The 20,134-nt window shown below is 35.8% G+C and overlaps 1 protein-coding gene across 6 annotated transcripts in view; it reads right to left on the reverse strand.

The window, feature by feature from the left end:
- The window catches only part of LOC131038315 (uncharacterized), a 41,240-nt gene extending 21,574 nt beyond the window's left edge, over window positions 1-19,666 (reverse strand). For 2 of the 6 annotated variants that reach the window (XM_057970681.2, XM_057970680.2), the window contains exons 1-2: window positions 19,290-19,655; window positions 1,460-1,548 (exon numbers count right to left, since the gene is read on the reverse strand). The gene's annotated coding sequence lies outside the window, so the exon portion shown is untranslated. Of the gene's footprint in view, window positions 1-1,459; window positions 1,549-10,750; window positions 10,868-11,717; window positions 11,742-19,289 lie in introns of those variants that run through there. The other 4 variants (XM_057970682.2, XM_057970684.2, XM_057970679.2 and 1 more) reach the window with 4 other exon arrangements.
- Between the last annotated feature and the right edge of the window lie 468 nt (window positions 19,667-20,134).

The raw sequence follows: 20,134 nt of genomic DNA on the forward strand, positions 1-20,134 counted from the left end.
GTAGAGCATGAAGCAAAATTCATGTGCTCAAATCTCAAAATTCAACTTTTGACAGAAACATGCATCTAAATCTAAATCTAAGGGCCGGTCATGGCATAATGTGATGGTCATTTCATGGTGTTGTGGTTCTTGCGACCAAATTTCAAACCCCTATTGGGGTGTTATTGCTTAGTATACATGTTGGGGATGAGCTTCCCCATTTGTGGTCTCACCGGTTCATAACCTGTCAAAGACTCGAGCATTTCCCCTTTGAAAAAAATCAAGATCTTAAGAAAACTATCTTCCAGCTTGATACTGAATTTTGTCTCAGAAATTCCCTCAAGTACATAGCAATAAAGCACATTATGAATACTCTAGTGTACAGTAAAAACAGACATGTGCTCACATAAGGAGGAAATTCTATCTTGATCCTTCTATTTTAACCTGCCCCAGGTGAAGCAAAAAAAATTGAAAATTTATCATGGAAATTTTCTCAAAAACAAAGACAGAATTCATTTTAAATGCTTGCAAAACTGCAATATTGTACATCTTAGAGACTGAACTCCACATTAAGAATTTGCACCTAGGATTAAGTTCTAGAGCTTAGAGAACAGGTTTGTGCATGCATAACCATGACATTGCTCTTTACTCCTTGTTTATGTGAAGAAGCAAAGTAAGAAGCAAAAATTTATACTCATCTGGCAGATTTGAGAACTGGTCATTTAATAAATCATCAAACTTCTGGGCCAGTAAAAACCTTCAAGCTTACTAGTAAATTTGTCCAGAAAATTCTTTCAAACCCCCAGTCATAAAGTGCATTTTAAATATTCAAACACTAACATGTTGAAGATTATTGAGCCCCAACTACAAACTTAAGAATTCAAATCTACGTTTGGTTTAAGAATACAGATGCATAACCATGGCATTGTCTCTTTCTTCCTTGTTTAGGCAAAACAGTGGCATAACAAGAAAAAATTTAAACTCAGCTGGCATATTCAACAATTTAAACATCTAATTAACATTGAAAGTTGGCTATAAATACCCTCAAACTTTATCGTTAGTTTTGTCTCAGAAATTCCCTCAAATCGCAAACATAAATGCATTTTGAATACTCAAATGCTACTATATCACATATCTTGGAGCCTAAACAACATATTCAAGAACAAGCCTGTAACATACATAGTCACGTCACTGTCTCATTATTTCTTGTTCATTTCCCCCCCTCCTAGGTTAATGAAGTAACACTTGTACACTCAGCTGCCAAATTTCACAATAATTACTCACCTATTTTGCAGCATAAGAGCACAACCATTTAACCAGAAATGTTATCAAAATGATGTCTGTGCAGCAAAGAATGCTAACACAAAAAAAAAGACTATTTAAAAAAAGATCATCATAACAGCAACAAAGCAAGGAACACTTTAAAAAACATTAAAACAACCACCATAGAGCTATGAGGTTGTGTGATCAAATCTCATACCTTACAAAACCTTGCACTGCTCTACATCATGGTCACTGAGCAGTTGCTCTTTTCTGACAGGCACAGCATACCAAAAGCCCGTGGCAATGCTAAAATCACACAAGATAAGAAATAAAAAATCAAACCAAATCCAAAAAATTAGATTAGTATTTAATGCAAGAATGTCAGAAACTACAATTTAATTCTAAAAAAAGATTTAGTATTTAAAGCAGGATCAGGATGGTGCGTGGAAGCTCTACAATGAGGCAATAATTAATTTATTGTTATCATAGATTATATAAATTTTGCTGCCACTGCACAACCAAGTAGAAGGTAGTTTCTGATCATCTGAAACTGTGATGCCCCATTAAAAGTCAATGGTGGTAGATTGCATTATCATAGAGTGAGAATAAAACTTGAGACTTTGTATTTACCAGAAAAGCAATTACCTTTACCTCACCACCAAATGGGCTTTGTAAAACAGAATAATACCATTAATAAATTAAAATTATTTCGCTGATAGGTGCAAGAACATAGACAGGAGAATATTTTTTCCACTGAGAAATGTTGGATTAACTGGCAACCATATTGTCTGAATTTTCTTCCTTCTACAAATAACTTTCGAAGGTTTTGTTTCCTGATTTCAACTTCCAAACTTTGCAGCATCCTTAAATTAATTCAGTAGTACAGGTGGAGGCAAAACTCATAAACCCCTGGCCTGTTCATGGGCCTTCCTGGGTTAATCCGGCTCTGAATGGTACCAAGGAGGTGATGTAGAGTAAACCTGAGGAGGGGGATTAAAGTCAATTTTGATGGTGCCTCGAAAAGGAATCCGGGACTATCTGGAACTAGGTGGTTTGGCAAGAGATTCGAAAGGCGATATGGTGGCAATCGGGGCAAGAAATTTACCAAATGGGACAAATAATGAAGCAAAGGTACAAGCAGCATTTTTAGTAATTAATATGGCAAAAAAACTTGAGGTCACTCAACTTTGCTTGGAGGGGGACTCCTTAATTGTTATTAATGCCATCATTAAAGGGGAAGCTCCATCGTGAAACTAAATAAATTTATCAAAATTATTAAAAAAAAAAATAGAATCTTTTTTAGATTTTAAAGTCTCACATGTGAGACAGGAAGGCAACAGCATAGCTGACACGCTGTCAAAAATGGCCATGTCAATTAATGATGGGAAGGACAGCGAGATCTGGGAAGATCTCCGAAAATGTGAGCCTAGGATTGTAAAATGTGTCGTACGCCGCCAAAGATGGGAGTGTATGATGATTTTGATGGAGCATTTATTATGGCAGGTTGGCAGCTTTTAAATCGACAGACGCAACGATTTTTTGACACATTGTGAAGTGAGGCGGAGACAGTGTAGTGTTTGTGTGGATGGGTGACAAAACTATGGCTAATATGGAAGCAAATTTTTCTCTCAAGACCATGAAACAACAGTTGGCCTTTCTGGGGACAGTTTCAGAGAAGACAATTCGTAGTTTGTTTAAATTTGATGAGCCCATCTTCATGCAGATTATTGATATTCTGCTACATGAAAAATTCTTTAATGCGGATCAAAGATATTGAACCAATGCTGATATTGTGTCTATGGTGTTGGCATGGGGGTTAGAGCAAAGAGAGAAGGAAGATATTGAATGGACGATGAGGATGTGTGTGAAGGAAGAATGGCTGTGTGGGATTCGGTCTTTGATGGCAATGATGGAACCAGGGATAGGGTTTGTAACAAATGATGGGAATTGGATTCAAATTGGGAAATTGTGTCCCACTTTGCGACCTTTCATACGCTGGAGTGCAATATTGAACAGGAAGGAACGGAAGACGGAGGCCAATTAGGGTGGGTTGCACTTTTGGACTTTCTTCGTGAGAAAGAAAAGGAAAGGGCAGAGGTTTCTAGTGTGTAAGCGAAGGGCAACAAGCAGGTGAGGCTCGAGCTGAGTGACTATTGAGTCAACAGGTCTGTGAAAAGGGTGAAATCCGAATGAGGACAGTGCTCCTGAATTTTTTGGCTGAAAATATAAAATATTTTGTATTTACTGTTTCATGGTGGCTCTGCTAATTTTTTACAAAGCAGACGGGGTGTAGGTTTCTGTGGATATTCTGTATCTGATGTATAGTTTATTCTGCTATAGGGTTTAGTGGGTTTAATATTATCTGTAGGGGGGAGTAATGCTGGGCGAGTAATACTGGTTTTTTATATATGACGATGGCTACATATATCTGATCAGATTTGTAGGGTAGTGTGATCTATGCTGTTTCTAGTTTCAACTGATATTGTAATTTCTGATAAATATTAATAAAATATATAATTATTACCAATCAAAAAAAAACTCGTAAACTCCCTAGTTGGTCAGACCTGGTGGCATAATCTAGCATGAATTGATAGATTTTAATTTTTCTATTACATCCAGTGACCCTAATGACAATGGGTGCAGTATGAATAATCTTGAGGAACAATGAAGTTTATAAAACTGTGAACAAAACCAGACATCTTCTATACAACAGAAAAATTCAGGTAAAACTAAATCCTATTTGAATTTACACATATTGCATATTCAACTGTTAATTTAAAAGTGTATGTCAGTAATCGTATACATTTAGCTGTCTCAGATATCATTGCATGCCTTCTGATTGTATTTACTTGTTATATTTTTTGTTGTGTCTGTGCCGAACTGGATAAATAGTAGAAGGATATAATATCTCAGTGCCACATATTGTTTTTCAATTACTTCTATGAAATTCATTTGTTGTGCTATTGGCAGGCACAGGGTCTTTTCAATATCAATAAAGTTATAAACATAATTTCCTTGATACTTTTATTTTCAGCTTATCACCACTATTTGTGTGTTTCTCACAGCCATGATTTTTTGTACAATTGACATTCTGATAAAATTTGAGGTTGCTATTGGCAGTGGAAATAGTGGCTCTTTTGTTTTATGAGTGCATTTTACAAGCCGATTCCCCCATTACTTTAATTAACAGAAAGCAGGGTAAATTTTCTTTGAATTTAGCTGAAAGTTCAGGCTTACACTCTCTGCATTAAACGTATCCAGTTTTGAAACAATTCTAAGCCCTAATCTCTTGAAAAATACTTGTAATTGATCATATGCTTTTTACTTTCAAGCAATCAAAAATCTTGCCACAATTTGAATGTTCACTTCATGCACACAACTTCTGCTTTCTAAAACAGGTATTGTCTACCTTGAGAGTTGAGACTTATCTTGCCCTTTCTAATCTATATCATGCCTAGATTATTGCTCTGTATAGAATTACAGAGCCCCAGAATGTGACCTTCTGCAGCAGCAAATGCTGAAAGTGAATATATTCCACCAAGTTGAAGAGAAATTATGAGAAGTGTGCTACTATGGAATGAATTGAAACTCTCTCTACAGGCCCCCACAATGTTAATTTCTGGAGTAGAAAATGCTACAAGCAAATAAATTCCACCATGTTGAAGTAGAAATTATGACAGGCACGCTACTATGGTAGAATTCTCTCTACAGGGCCCCAGAATATTAATATCTGCAGTAGAAAATGTTGCAAGCGAATAAATTCCACCAAGTTGAAGGAGAAATTATGACAAGCATGCTACAATGGGATGAATTTTCTGTTTCTGAGCTTCTTGCCATCACACAACCCTCGGAATAGGCACTAATATCAAATGCATCAGATTCTTTCATAACACTTGAAAATGTTTTATTGTTATACCAAACACAATTTTTCTTCTACCAATTTTCAATCCTGTACACTGAAAAGATAAGATAGATTTTGTCATCATTTAGGAGGTGCAAGGGACATGCTGATGGAAATTCAAGGGAATGCCATTAGTGTCTTCTCCCTGCAGACAACCTTTATTATCCTTATACTTAATTTCTTAAAAATTTCCACTGTCCAAAGTATTTTGTTATACCTGAAATTAAGCACGTGCAGCTACAGAATAATTAATCCACTATGAAGATTGGAACTACAAATATGTAATAAAATACATGAAATTCCGGGTCATGTACACAACTTATTACAAGTATACCTACATCTAGAAAATATAAAAGTGTCCATTAGTATTTTGACAAGCCATTCCAAGCCACAACTGTTTAGATTAACATCATACTTTTGACTTGCAACATAACATAACAAAAATTCAGTCAGACAAGCTCACATTTTAAAAAATAGTTTTTACATGGGTCCTTTAATTGCTCACCAGTTCTACTGAACTCAACACATAATAATCAAATGGCATCTCAAAATGGTTTGAAATTTAAATCATGTCGCCTCACCACACTATCATTAAGTTTTATATACATAATAAACCTCTGTTGAACTAAAACCCATACTAAAAGTTCCTAAATGTCACAGGAAAAAACACAACAATCTCAACAACTTAGAGGTTACTCATGTACTAAAAACTAAATCTCCTTCAAGCATGTCTTAGAATTATCTTGATTTTGGTAAGTGGCAGAAGCATAAGAACTTTAAAATAATCAATAGCACTTACAAGTTATAACCACTTCAAATCAAGATTAACAACTTCAATCATTTTCTAAATTTCAAGAGTAAGAATGAACCTTATATAAGAACACATTTTTTTTCTTATGCATGTCCACAATTACTGACTTTTAAGGATAAGATGAACCTCTGAATTGAATTACAAATGTATCAGGCATGAGACTTAAAAAATATAGAATAAAGTAATTAAATTCAAGGAAAATATTTTATCCAACGTTCATATCAAGATCTTGTTGAAGAAGACTTCGAATATTTTTTGTTTTGAATATTTAGAGTTATTGTGGCAGTGTTGGGCCACAAGCACGGGTGCTTTGATAGTTTTTCTATGTCATCTTAATTTGAAATTGTGTATTCTCCGGAATTTGAAATTGTGTATTCTCCGGAATAAAGTAACAAAGTAATTACAAGAGAATTCAGGCCTTGCCTTGAAGCAGTTATTGTTGCTACATGATTGATGACCATGGATTTCACACAGTAATCTGAAAATTGTTAATAGAGAAAGAAAATCCAATAGAACTATAATGTTTGACATAGTTTGGACTAGTGGGCTATGGAATTTTATTATATATATAAGAAGAATTGTTAAATTCATTAAATCGTAAATACACCACCTACTTGATCATTGTATTGTGGTTTATCATAATTGCTAAAAATTTAAATCTTACAGCCATATCACAACCAACCTATGTTCCACAAAGTCTCAAGATGGGGGAACAAGGAGATACAAGAGATAAGTCCGAAGGACAAGGAAACCAAGGGCCTAGATTTGGAGATCAAGGGACAACGGTGAGATAGTGGTGAGGTGGTGGTAGGTGGAGGTTTGGAGGCTAAGCCTCCAATAGGATCAAGGGTGGCACCCCTTGCAAGGTTTGGGGTAAAGCTTGGTGAAGCCCCTAGTAGAGTCAATGGCAACACCCCTAACACAAGACTGGGGATAGAGCCCTCAATAGGATCAAGGGGTAGCACCCTTTGCAAATTCCAGGGGCACATGATATGAGCTAGGGTAGAGGGGAAAAGCCCCCATCACCAAGCACAAATTAAGGCCTTCAAAACCTCACAAACCTTCACAACACATGTCATTTTCATTATTCAATCACTTTTCTTCTTTGCAACATCAAGTCCTTACTACTTCTAAAACTTAGAGTGATTTAGAATGACACTTAGATGCATATTTACAAGATTTTTGTGAGTTCTTAGGTAGGATTTGGTTTTGTGGCACACAAATCAAAAACGCGTTTTAATCTTTTTTTTTAAATAGTCTTTTTCATTTTTCTACCATGGGGGATGCTTGGAAGTCTTGGGGACAATTAGGAGATTCCTTGGTGTCCCTTTGACACATCGAAGTCTCCAAGTCATCCCCAAACCAAAGGAACATTCTAAAAATGTCCCTCCTAAAGGAGGACATCCCAAAAACATCTCTAGGTGTAGAGCGAAGGTTGTGGGTCGTGAGGGGAAGAACACCCAAGTCCACATGTCTCAAAAACATCCTCATCTTAGAAATAGGGGATTTGTGATGGGACTCATCCCCATGGAACACTACAACCAATGGTTGGCCGATAGAAAAAACATCTTGCCCACCACCAAGGCCCTATGGTTTGCAATCTATGCAATCTACCAATGATATTTCATAACCATTGAAAATAAAAATCCTATGCTAGGTATTATATTGCCTTCCTAAGTTCTCCAAGTGAAATGGTTTAATAGTTCCATTAGACTTGACAAATTTCCACACCTAGAGAACAACCAGGCAAGAACACCAAACTAGAATGGAAGGATTTGTTAAGAGTAGGTTTTTTTTTCTAGTTTTTGAGAAAAAAAGAAAAACGCTTCAAAATTTGAGAACAATCCATCATATCCAAAGATATATAAGAGTAGATAAGCTAATTTACCTAGTACTTGCAAGGTTAGAACTCCAAAGTGTTTTTTTTAATATACGAATAGAGTTTTGGGGGCCTATCTAAAGAGACTAAAGATGGACTAATAGTGATCTTTCTTCTTTAATGCAACTAATGTTTTGTACAATTACAAACACAAGTTTCATGTTTTCTATCAACCAAATAATGAGCTAAAGCCCAAGACCTAATGATTAATGGTTGCAAAGGTATTAAAGCATAAAAGACTAGAAAATAAAAATGCTTTACACAAAGCATTGAGTTGATTACTTCTTCATTAGAGTTCATCAATCAAGATAAGATTGAAGAAGCTAAGGCTCACAGACATTACCTATGTTAGATGACATCAAGAAGAAACAATGTTGTGCATCTTTTTGCAATGAAAAACAACTAAAAGTTAAAACCTTTTAGAGGTACATAAAATTATAGGAGAGTCTTTGTGTGCCTTGCAATGGAAAACAACACTAGGACAAGAAATCTAGATATTGGAGACCACAAGAGACAAATGCCAAACTGTGCAATTTTTTTGCACACAAAATACTTGAATCAAATTTTTAGAGAGATCATTCCTCTTTGTAGTCACAAAAACCTATTTTCCCTAAGGGCGTGTTCCCAACAATTTTTTGAAATGTCCCCATATTGGGACATTTCGAGGAAGCGGGGATGCTTTGGAAACATCCCCCCATCATCCCCAATTAAAAAAATTGGTCCCAAGTCCTAAAAACATAAGTACTTCAAGAGAAACAAAACAAATGGTGATGTCATTACATGTCCCCCTATCAACCCCAATGGGGTTAATTGGCCCTAACATCCCAAAAATATGTGGACTTTGCGAGAATGGCTAGCCATCCCCCTAATAGATGAGGACATCAATGACATCCCTTGATTGTCTCAAGAATAGCCCATCGTCCCCTTGCAATTACACTCATTTATACTGAAGGCCCAAAATGAATTAAAAAGATATTTTATTGTTCTTTTGAGGGACCCCACACCACTCTGAGCTATAAATGAGAGATTATGGCCTGCAAACAACAAATTTTCAAGCTCTTTTATGGCGTTTGACAATCATAAGTTATTAATGTTGACTTTACAAGATTTGAGGGTAGTTTCCAGCCATTTCAATTGACAAAATAGCATTGTTTTCGAAATAAAATCAAGCAAAACAATACCTAAGATTTCAAGCTCCATTTGTACCTCTCAAAGTGGAGTGTCAATCCAAAGTCACTGAAAAGTGAAAACTATTGGAAAAAACAAGAGCATTACATTTGCACAGTAACAAACTAATAGTAATAATAATATTGAGAGAGTTCATTACGAAATGCATTAGAATATGGCTTTTATAAAGCCTCTCAAATATAACTTCTCGAATTACCAACTTAAACGAATACAACTAATTATTAAATGACAAAAATAAACAAGTCAAGCCTTAGTATTCTAACACCCCCTATTAAGGTTTACATTCCATACAACAAACACATACATTTTTTTAGAAGTTTTTCTTTGAAAAAAAAAATCTTGAATTAAGAGTAACTCCATCAAGTTGCCTCGTAACCCTTGAAAAGGTGTAGCTCTTGAGTTAAATTCTCCAATTCCTAGATTACCACCTCCTTGAACTCCAGAATCGCAAGTCCCTCGAATTATTAGAGGGACAATCCATTGCTCCATCAAGTTGTCTCATGACCCTCAAAAGGGTATAATTATCTAGATCCACAAACTCCTGAACTATCTAGACAACAATCCATATTGAGTTCAACTAATCCATTCTTGTCTTCAAAAAACAAACTTCACAATATATGCATTCTTCAATTCTATCAACATCAAAAGGAAAGCAAAAATAACATATGCTTCTCATACATGCCACCATTTCCAAGGGAGAGCCTGACTTAAGATGGTGGATATTCTCTAGCCTCCAATGCCTCCAACCTCCAATGATGAAGGCTCAAAAGAAGCATCCATCCCTAGTATCTTCAAAACAATAATACTCAACAAAAGCATCATCCGGAGGGCCCTCATCCTCAACATAGATTAATTTAACATCATTTGATTTTCTCTAACTTTTCCTTTAAAAAAATCATTGGCTTGAGTCCTACAAGTACAAACTACGTGACCCTTTTACTTTAATAATAACATTCAATTTCCCTTTTAGTTTTTCTATTATTGTCTCGTGTGTATAATACATTCTCAAGTCGAGCATCAACTTTTGAATCTTTTCCATTTGTTCTTTTTTCTCCTATTAAAAGGGCTGAAATCATATCTTCTAGTGTTCAAGAAGTTTTTTAATTGTGTAAAAATTACATTATCATATTTAAAAGGCAAGCTATTTAACAAAATAGCCTCAGCATCTCCATCATCTATTGAATCCTTGATTTATGCCAATTGTCTAATGAGAGATGTTAAGTTGCTTATGTGATTTGACATTGTAATTCTATCTTCCATTTTAGTTGAAATTTTAGGGAAAATGTTGCATTAACTACTTTTACTCCAAACATTTTATTCAAATTATTCCAAATTTCTAATTATGATTTGTCTAAATCTACATGAAGTAATTCAATGTCAAAAAGAGCAAGACCAGTAATAGCTTTAGCTTTATCATCTCTTTTATGCCACTCCAATAACTTATTTGCATTTGTAGGTGGTGTTTCAATCCCATTCACTATTCCTCATAAGTTTTTATTGATTAATTGCATTTGAATTTTAGTTTTCCAAGTATCAACCCAAAACATTTATCTAAAGGGATTTCCATCTTGAAAATTATAAATTGAAGATAATAAATAGCATCAACCTTACAACTCCAAAATCAAGAATTTAAAAAATATAATTTGTAAAACCAAAATTTATTCTCACCATGATGCACTCCTTTTTAAAAAAAATTAATGCTTTTCCTCTTTGGTTCAGCAAACAATACCTACTAATATCAATGCCCTCTCCACATCTTGAATAGTTTCTCAACCTCTAGAAACTATGCTTTCACATTGCCACTTTGGCAGCACCATACTTAGCATATGATCCGGCCCACAACCATCTACTCAACAGCAGTGCATATTCAACAACAAGGCATTAAAAGAAAAATGGAAGTGCTACACATTGCAAAGGGAAGATGCTAGATAACTAAAAAATTCTGATTCATATATCTCTAAACCACTTCAGCAAATGCAAGTCTATGAATTTGTGCCTCCTTGGAGCACTACAATTCAGCAGCAAATAAAATAATTATCGTGCTCTCATGTCCTGTTTAAAATTGCTCTCAATAATTTCTTCCTTTCTATGCTCTGACACCATTTTGGAAGAAACGAGAGCATTACATTTGCACAGCGATAAACAAAAAATAATAATATTATTGAGAGTGTTCATTTGGAAATGTATTATAATATGGCTTTTATAAAGCTTCTCAAATATAACTTCTTGAACAACCAACTTACAAGAATACATAACGAATTATTAAGTTACAAAGATAAAGTCACTAAGGTGATTTTAATAACGTAAACCTTAATATTCCAAAAGAAACAACAGTTTTTTAGTTGATTTGCAGCCAAAAATTGTAAATTTACAACTTATAAGGGCAAAGATTTCAATCTTATTGAGGCAATCGCCATCTTGATCTCAATTCAATACAAATTCAAGAACATGTTGTCACTTGTGTCAACCATTACAATCTTGAGACAAGGAAGATAGGCTCATTGATTGCACAAGTTCTGTCCAAGGTCAAGGGTAACAACATATTTTCTATGTTTTTGTTAATTTGTAGTTGAAAGTTGAAACTTGTAGCATTAAGACATTTTGTTGTGGGTGCTATGTATTAAGGATCTATAAGTTATATGATCAATGCGTAATTAATGTTATCATATGAATATTTTAAATCCCCCCCCCCAAACCTTTAATAGTTGTCCTTTGTGCCGTCCCCTGACATCCCCTTAAATGGCCTCCAAAAAATCTGTCCTTGAAACATTTCCCCCCATCACGGCAACATGCTGGAACATAGACAAAGGCCTGATACTTTAGGGATAGACATGTCAAACACAATCATGACTAGAATTACTTCTTGAAAGATGTTGAACCCATTGCAAATTGATGCAAAAGCAAAAATACTAGCTCTCTTTATTCATGGGAAGATGATCAATCAAATATAACACCCCTTTTTTGGTTGAAGTAACATGGGCACATGATTTTAAAAATAATGTAATTATATCAAAAGCATGTTGGGACTTAAATATGCCACTAAGTCCTAAACAAGTAATTGACCATGTGAGAGGATATACCCATCTAGAAAACCAAGTTGTTTGTCACTAATTCAACACAACAATTTCAAATTTTAGTCGTTTTGTGCCACACTAATCCCTTGCCTTGTGATGTTTGGTCTCTAAGTAAAAGAGACAGTATAATGGCACAAAACTGTGAAGGAATATGATGTACAATAAATAAGGTATATTAACAAGAATGTAATAAGTGCAAAATATGAAGATGATCTGATCTCTACTATCCATTCCATAAGAATATAGCTCTGACAACTATTGCATTTACAGTGTAATGTCCCCAATTTTTAAGGTGACATTTAATTAAATTGATTTTTAATAAGTTATCAAAATATAAATAAAATATTCATGTGATGACTTAATATTAATTAATTTAATTAAAAGAAACAATAAAATAATAATATATTATTATAAGGTCACTTTATTTAATAAAGTTCTCTAGTCGACCTGACCTTCTAGATGTTTCCTAGAGGGCTTTATAAGGAAGTCCTGGGGTTGTAGCAAAGGCATGCTTGTATTTTATAAACAATTTATGCTTTCTGGAGATGGAAACCTTCAAGAGTTTGACAGAAGGGCTGGACAAAACCCTAGTTCTTCCAAAGGGTAGATTCATGATGGAGTCCACGATTGTACCAACTTTGTAAAGTCTCCATTGGAGACCGATTTGCAGAATTGTGATAAGTTGTAAGGATACTTTATTCTGAATATTATTATATATATATTTTGTGGAGTCTATCTGCAGCTTAAATAAAGGGTGTTCGATATTTCTCCATTGGACGGCATTCATTGTATATGACTTGGTTGATGTTGTGAGAACTATAAAGTCTGATTCAAATAAGGAGTGCCACGATTACATACGGCTTTGGGCATGAAGTCTTTGGATTGAAATATTGGAGTTGTCCCTGATTAATCTTTCGATTGAAATTGCTGATATTATTAAAGGTCCTATATATTGCAGCGGCATAATTATCTGGGCAAGCCGGTACCAATTTCCATTTCATTTGCGATGGAATGATCTGGGCAAGTTGGTAGCAGCAATTATGCATAGTCAGCAATAACTAATCCGACTCATCCTCTATGTGGTCATCTTCCTGAGCACGCGTCAGTTCCTACATGTGACAGGTCGGGCCTATAGCTGGAGATAGAGATTGAGCCCAACATAGGAGACACAATTACCAGGCATCTTGCGGATACATATGAAGTGTGGTCCAAGACAATCGCTAAAACTTGCACCTTCCAACACAAGTTATATCATACTCATTCCCCCTTCGGGTGAAAGACATCTAGGTGAAAACATTGATTGGGTGAAGGATATATTAAGTCAGGTCACTGCCTTGGATCAAGACAAAAATGGTATAACTGGAAAGACATTCTGAAAAAACTTGTAAGTCAGTTTATAAGCATATTTGAGCTGTATCTTTCAGTGGTATCAGAGCTGTGCATCCTGCCAGCCTAGGGGTGATAGTCAAAGTTGGATAAGATTATCGATGGGTTGGAAGATTGTGTTAAGATGATGGAAAAATTTGTGCAAACCAATCAGAAATATCAACATAACATAATCAAAATGTTGCAACGTTCGAACAAGAGATACCATATTGAAGAGGATTTGCTTCCATCGAATTTGCAGTCCACAAATGATCAAGAGGAAAAGCCAGAATCAAAAGAAGAAGAATTTGCTAAGAACATTAATGGGCATGAGTCCAAGAATTTTGAAGAACAATCAAAGAAAGAGAAAAGGATTGATGAAGTCTTGCTGGACCAGACCATACTTATTAAACATGGAGATGCCAAGATAGAGACGAATGTTCCAATCCAAGTACCATACACTAATCCATCAAAAGGAGAGCCATTGCAGAAAGTGATTAATCTTCAGAATGGCTATGTTGAGGAAGATGCTTTAGTTGATCCTAATATTAAGATTAGGAGTCACAGTAATGATTGTGTTGGACTGAATATCCCAAAAGCATCTAATTCTAGAGGAGGTAAAAACTCTCATCACTTCTACTCAAGTCATGAAACTAATAGTAGAGGTCTATGTCAGTTTTACTATCATGAAAAGCATATATTCAATTCAGAAGGGTGTATAGATTTTGCTGTCCAAAACTGCCAAAGTATTTCAATTTGGGATCCAGGCGATCGTTTATCATGGATAAAGGGTATTCAAAAGCATGATTTTGGACCCTCAACTCTTGCAACATTAGCAAAGGGCTCAGCGTATGGTTTCGGTGGAGAAAAGGACATTATCATGTCAACTGTTAGAACCAACAAAATTGGTTTCCTTTCAGATTGGAGTCATGCAAATACTGTTTTAGTGCATGAACCATTCTGGCTGAGGATTGGCTCCATGCTTGTTAAAACTGACTCCGTGTGGAAGGAGTTGGCAAAGAATGCAATTTAGAGAAGATGCTTTTTAGATCCAAATGTAGAGAGCAAAATGGTGACCCAGCTTAATGATCTACCAAATAAGGATTTCATCTTGCTCGACAACACAATTTGGAAGATTACATACAGTAATAAGTTTACAAAGTTATTTACCAGTCTGAAGGATTTATATGTGCAGAAGCAAGTAATCAACACATTATGGAGATGGGTTAATGATAGGCAACAAGCTAGGAAACTTGCAGGTCCTGCTGAGCAAAGCCTTATAAATGAATATGTGATCTTGGAATTACATTTAGCAGATATTGAACAAGGAGTGCAGGTATCTCTAGTACTGAAAATGTGGAATCTTCTTACCCTTAAAGAACTTCATGGCCTTAGACAAGGCTTAGAAAATGTTTTTTCAACATATGCTTTAGGGAATATTGAGCAGTGCAAGGTAAAGTGTTTGGGCAGCGATGGAAGAAGAGTGCTACCAATGCAATGGAAGGATGATCCTGAGTTGGTGTGGTATAAATGCATACAGAAATCCGAAATGCTTGAGACTATACATTTGGAAGCTTATGAACAGAAAACCATTTCACTGGAACTAGCCAGAGTTAAAGAAAAATTATTGTTAATGGAGTTCTATTCTCTGCTTTGTGGAATTACAAATCAATTGCTAACAGCTACGGAGGGGTCAGACATTGGGTTTCAATTTAATAAAAATAAGGAAAATCATGCAAGGATGGTGGAAATTAAGCGAGTAATGGAGAATCTTCTTAGAGAAGAGGATTTAGTTTGCAACCATGAAGGAGGTACATGTAATTTTCAGTTGCATGCTTCTTTTGGACCTGCCTTTGTTGAGGAGCAACCTCCTAGTGAAGATGATGAAATGAAAGCTCAAACTATGATCAAAGGAGAAAAGATTGTTTATACTCCTCATGGGCCATCAAGGGATGATAGTGGTTCGATTGGAGAAGAAATTATCCCTGATTCAGAATGGAAGAGATCTCCTTGTCTCTTGACATCCAAGAGGATGGAGGCTCGAATTGAGCTTGAAGCATGTGATTTTCAGTTAGATACATCTTTTGGAGCAGCAATAGATGAAGAACCTTCAACAGAGAAGTAAGGGCTGTTTGAGGTTCTTGAGGATGCTATGGAAAGGTATGACTGCCATTTTGATCTTTTCCTTGGCAACAACAGTCACTCACCTTTGCATAATCGTGAGATGACAGCCACTTTACATGAGGATGATAGTATTGAGTGTTGAAATTATAGCTAAGTTTGGATTACATGTAATTATAGCTTGCTATGAATATTGGGCAGGCATGACCTATATAATGTAACTTGTGGATATTGCAAGACCTATATAATGTAACTTGTGGATAGGACAAGACCTATTGAATGTAACTTGTATTAAAACGTGTTGGAGCTGACCTATATTAAAATCACTTGTAACGTGAGGGCTATTTCAGTTTTGGAGCCAACCTTAAAGCATTGAATTGTAATTAAATATGTTCTTCATGCAAGCCGCCTTGGGAGAATTAAAAGGCTAAGTCTCCTATATATACAAGGCTATCAATCATTGTATGACACAACACACTCAAGCAAATTACTTCTCTAATCTACAAGTCATCTAAGTATTCAGTGAATCCTCCTAAGAGATCAGCGAATTCTTCTTGAAGACAGCAACCGTCATCTAGAAGACAGCAAACACCACTGAGTGACTGCGAACTGGTTCCAAGTGGCAGCAGTCATCATTTGAAGATCAGCGAACTATTCTTAAAGGCTGTGAACACCATTCTAGGATCAGCAAACTTCATCCCTGGGACAACAACTATTGTATTGCAGATAAGTTCATCATTTCAGCATGCCCTAGGTTAGAAGTATAACTGTGATTAGGTTGCTGTTAAAGAGTGAAGCTCATTGTAAATTAAATTGGTGTTGCCCAATAAAGATCTGAGATTAGTGGCTGGGTTTTTCACCTCCAAGAGGGAGGTTTTCCCAGGGTATCTGTGTGTTTTGTGTTTGTTCCTCATTGCATTCTGATTTCTGTTGTTTATTGTTTAATCTGAGTGCTAAAATTAACATTGAGTCGTCTTCTGGGCACTCAAATTTTGGGTGAGGAATGTAATGAAGATTCAAGCCACAAAGGTTCTGATTTTGTACATCATACCTTGAGGGATGTAAAAAAGTCACAAAGTATGTGTGAGGGATGGCTACAAAGTGGTTGGAAAGTGAAGTGGTTGACGGCCCAAGCAAGACAACACTTACAAGAGGAACATTTAAATTTGTATGGATATGGAAAGAGGTATGGTTCAGAAATTTTTGTTTGTCATGAGGTTTATGAGTTTCCTCTTTTAGAAAATCTATGGAAGGCTCAAATCATAGAGGAAGATGAAATAGCTGAACACACAGTTGGTGGAAGAGCCACTAGATTTATACCTACAAGTGTAGAGGGAGGGATAAGTGACTTGGTTGGACCTTTGGTCATTCGTGTAGAGTTTGAGGAGTTATCTCTGCTAGAGGCTTTCGTGGTGGAGCTTACCTTTTCTAAACCAGCTTATAAAGGAGTGAAAATGGATAGGAGCATTGGTGGTTCAGCTTTGTTTAAGCATGTAGACACTCTTGGAGAAGCTATTGCTACTTTTCTACCTCATGACACATTATTGGAGTGTGAATTTGCTCGATTCTCAGGGCATGTAGTGCGCATAATCAATGTTCTTCATGATGTGTGGCATTTACTTGGAAGGGATAAGTGTCGGCTGAGTTTTGATGCATGGCATAATGAAACCACAGAGATTTCTGGGACAGCAGCTGATAGAGGGAGTTGGAAAGGATTGTATCATCTTTCTCTTGTTGGAGGTTGGCTTATTGATGAACTCCCATCATCCTTTGTCATCGGAGGTACTTATTGTTTAACTTGGAGTGAGGGTCTTAGTCGAATAGATGTTCTCCTAATTTACAACAGCAGCATATGTTATATTATCACAACTGATTAGGCACTTAGGACGATCATTGTTCCCCTCCTTGGGAACTCATACAAATTTGGATGGACATTGGGTGTTGGTGGCATGATAAGGGACTTCTACCCCTACAATTTCTGTTGGCATGCGAGTGTGATGTTTTGGGATCCATCAATCAGCTTGGTAGTGGGAATGCTTCAGGATAACAAAGTTGTAGAATTTGGCACTACTGGTTTCATCGGAGTGGAGCAGCGAAGTGATGTAGTATTTTTCAGATGGCTAGTTTGGGATCCTGGTGGTGTAGTGGAGAATTGCTTAAGGACAAGCAATGTTTGGCCGGGAGGACTGTAATGTCCATAATTTTTAAGGTGGCATTTAATTAAATTGAATTTTATTAAGTAATCAAAATATAAATAAAATATTCAGATGATGACTTAATATTAATTAATTTAATTAAAAGAAACAATAAAATAATAATATATTATTATAAGGTCATGTTTCCTAGAGGGCTTTATAAGGAAACCTGGGGTTGTAGCAAAGGCTTGCTTGTATTTGATAAACGACTTATGCATTTTAGAGACGGAAACCTTCAGGAGTTTGACAGAAGGGCTGGACGAAATCCTAGTTCTTCCAAAGGATGAATTTATGACGGAGTCCACGATTGTACCAAATTTGTAAAGTCTCCGTTGGAGACCAATTTGCAGAATTGTGATAAGTTGTAAGGATACTTTATTCTGAATATTATTATATATATTTTGTGGAGTTTATCTGCAGCTTAAATAAAGGGTGTTCGATATTTCTCCATTGGACGGCATTCATTGTATATGACTTGGTCAATGTTGTGAGAACTATCGAGTTTGATTCAAATAAGGAGTGCCACGATTACATACGGCTTTGGGCACGAAATCTTTGGATTGAAAGATTGGAGTTGGGCCTAATTAATCTTTCGATTGATATTGCCGATATTATTAAAGGTCCTATATATTGCAACGGCATAATTATCTGGGCAACGCGGTGCCAATTTCCGTTTCATTTGCGATGGAATGATCTGGGCAAGTCGGTAGCAGCGATTATGCATAGTCAGCGATAACTAATCCGACTCATCCTCTTTGTGGGTCATCTTCCTGAGCACGCGTCAGTTCCTACATAGGACGGGTCGGGCCTATAGCTGGAGACAGAGATCGAGTCCAACATAGGAGACGCAATTACCAGGCATCTTGCGGATACATACGAAGCGCGGTCCAAGACAATCGCTAACACTTGCGCTTTCCAATGCAAGCTATATCGTACTCATTCCCCCTCCGGCTGAAAGACGTCTAGGTGAAAACATTGATTGGGTGAAGGATATATTAAGTCAGGTCACTGCCTTGGATCAAGACAAAAATGGTATAACTGGAAAGACATTCTGAAAGAGTTTGTAAGTCATCCAGGTCTGAATAATTTCCTGAACCTAGAGAGAGAGAGAGAGATTGATTATTGTCTTTGATGTCTGTGAATATATCGTTGTCTCTGGAATATTTCCTATGAAGCGTTATGTTGCAATTGTTCATTGATAACAAATCAAAGGAAAGTTTATAAACATATTTGAGCTGGTATCTTTCATACAGCATCAGATACATTGAATACTAAATAATCCTATAACAAAATTGTCACAAAAAATAAGCTCAAGAACAAGAAAAATTAAATAAATAAACAAAAATTAAAACCACCAAAAATTCCACACTAGATATTACAATAATATCATATATTGAAACAATCATCAATAAAACCGCCGAACCAATGCCTTCATTTTTTACAGCGAAAAATGATCCGACCAGGGTAAGATTCAAAAAACAAAAACCTACTGAAACCATGGCAAGTGACTTACCTCAAGATTCTGCACAAACCGTGTGGTGCTGTCAACTATGCCAATGAGAAAAAATGGAGGCAAAGTTTGCACGAAAAACATTACAAAACCCTACCAAAGCAGAGTTTTTAAATTGAGACGAACCAAAACCAATCTCCTTACAGCTACTTCAATCTATTCGCGGCAAAGAAAAGAAAAACAGATCTAATAATATCGGGGTTTTAATGTTACTGGATTCTTGAGCTCGAGACAAGCTTTATGCAGCCTCTTACGCGAAAATATCAGCTGCGAGTAAAATTTTGTTTTAAGGCGTGAGGCAACGAATTTTTGAGTGCCTGAAAGTTGTTTTTCCCGCGTGAGACAACTTTCCGCTTGAAAGCTGCTACAACATATAGCCTATCGGCTATTAATGCGAATTTAATCCATGATTAAAACTGATTTATCGTAGATCACCACAACAAAGGGGAAAAAAATTATATTTCAAAAAATGTGACATGCAACTTAGTTTTATATAAAACAATAATTCAAAATATTTTCTTATATTTTAAAAATAAAAGGAGAAAATAATAATAATTTATTGATTTTGTCAATTTAAAAAACTATTAATCATTACATATGAAGTGATGGATTATTTGAAAATCTAAGTGCGCTTCGAGAGATAGGCTTGTGTCTCATTGCAAAAATCATCATAAAAGTTTATCACACTGATACAAACAAATTTCAACAAAAATGTTTAAACTTGTTTTAAAATGAATATTTAAGATAATTGGTTGCTCATACTTTAATGAGTTCATTATTGTATGAAAAAGTTACATTGATGATTGCAATTTATATAGTAATTTTTGTTAAGACATGATTAATGTATA

This window comes from Cryptomeria japonica, chromosome 6, assembly GCF_030272615.1.
Source record: "Cryptomeria japonica chromosome 6, Sugi_1.0, whole genome shotgun sequence".
NCBI classification, from domain to species: Eukaryota; Viridiplantae; Streptophyta; class Pinopsida; order Cupressales; family Cupressaceae; genus Cryptomeria; species Cryptomeria japonica.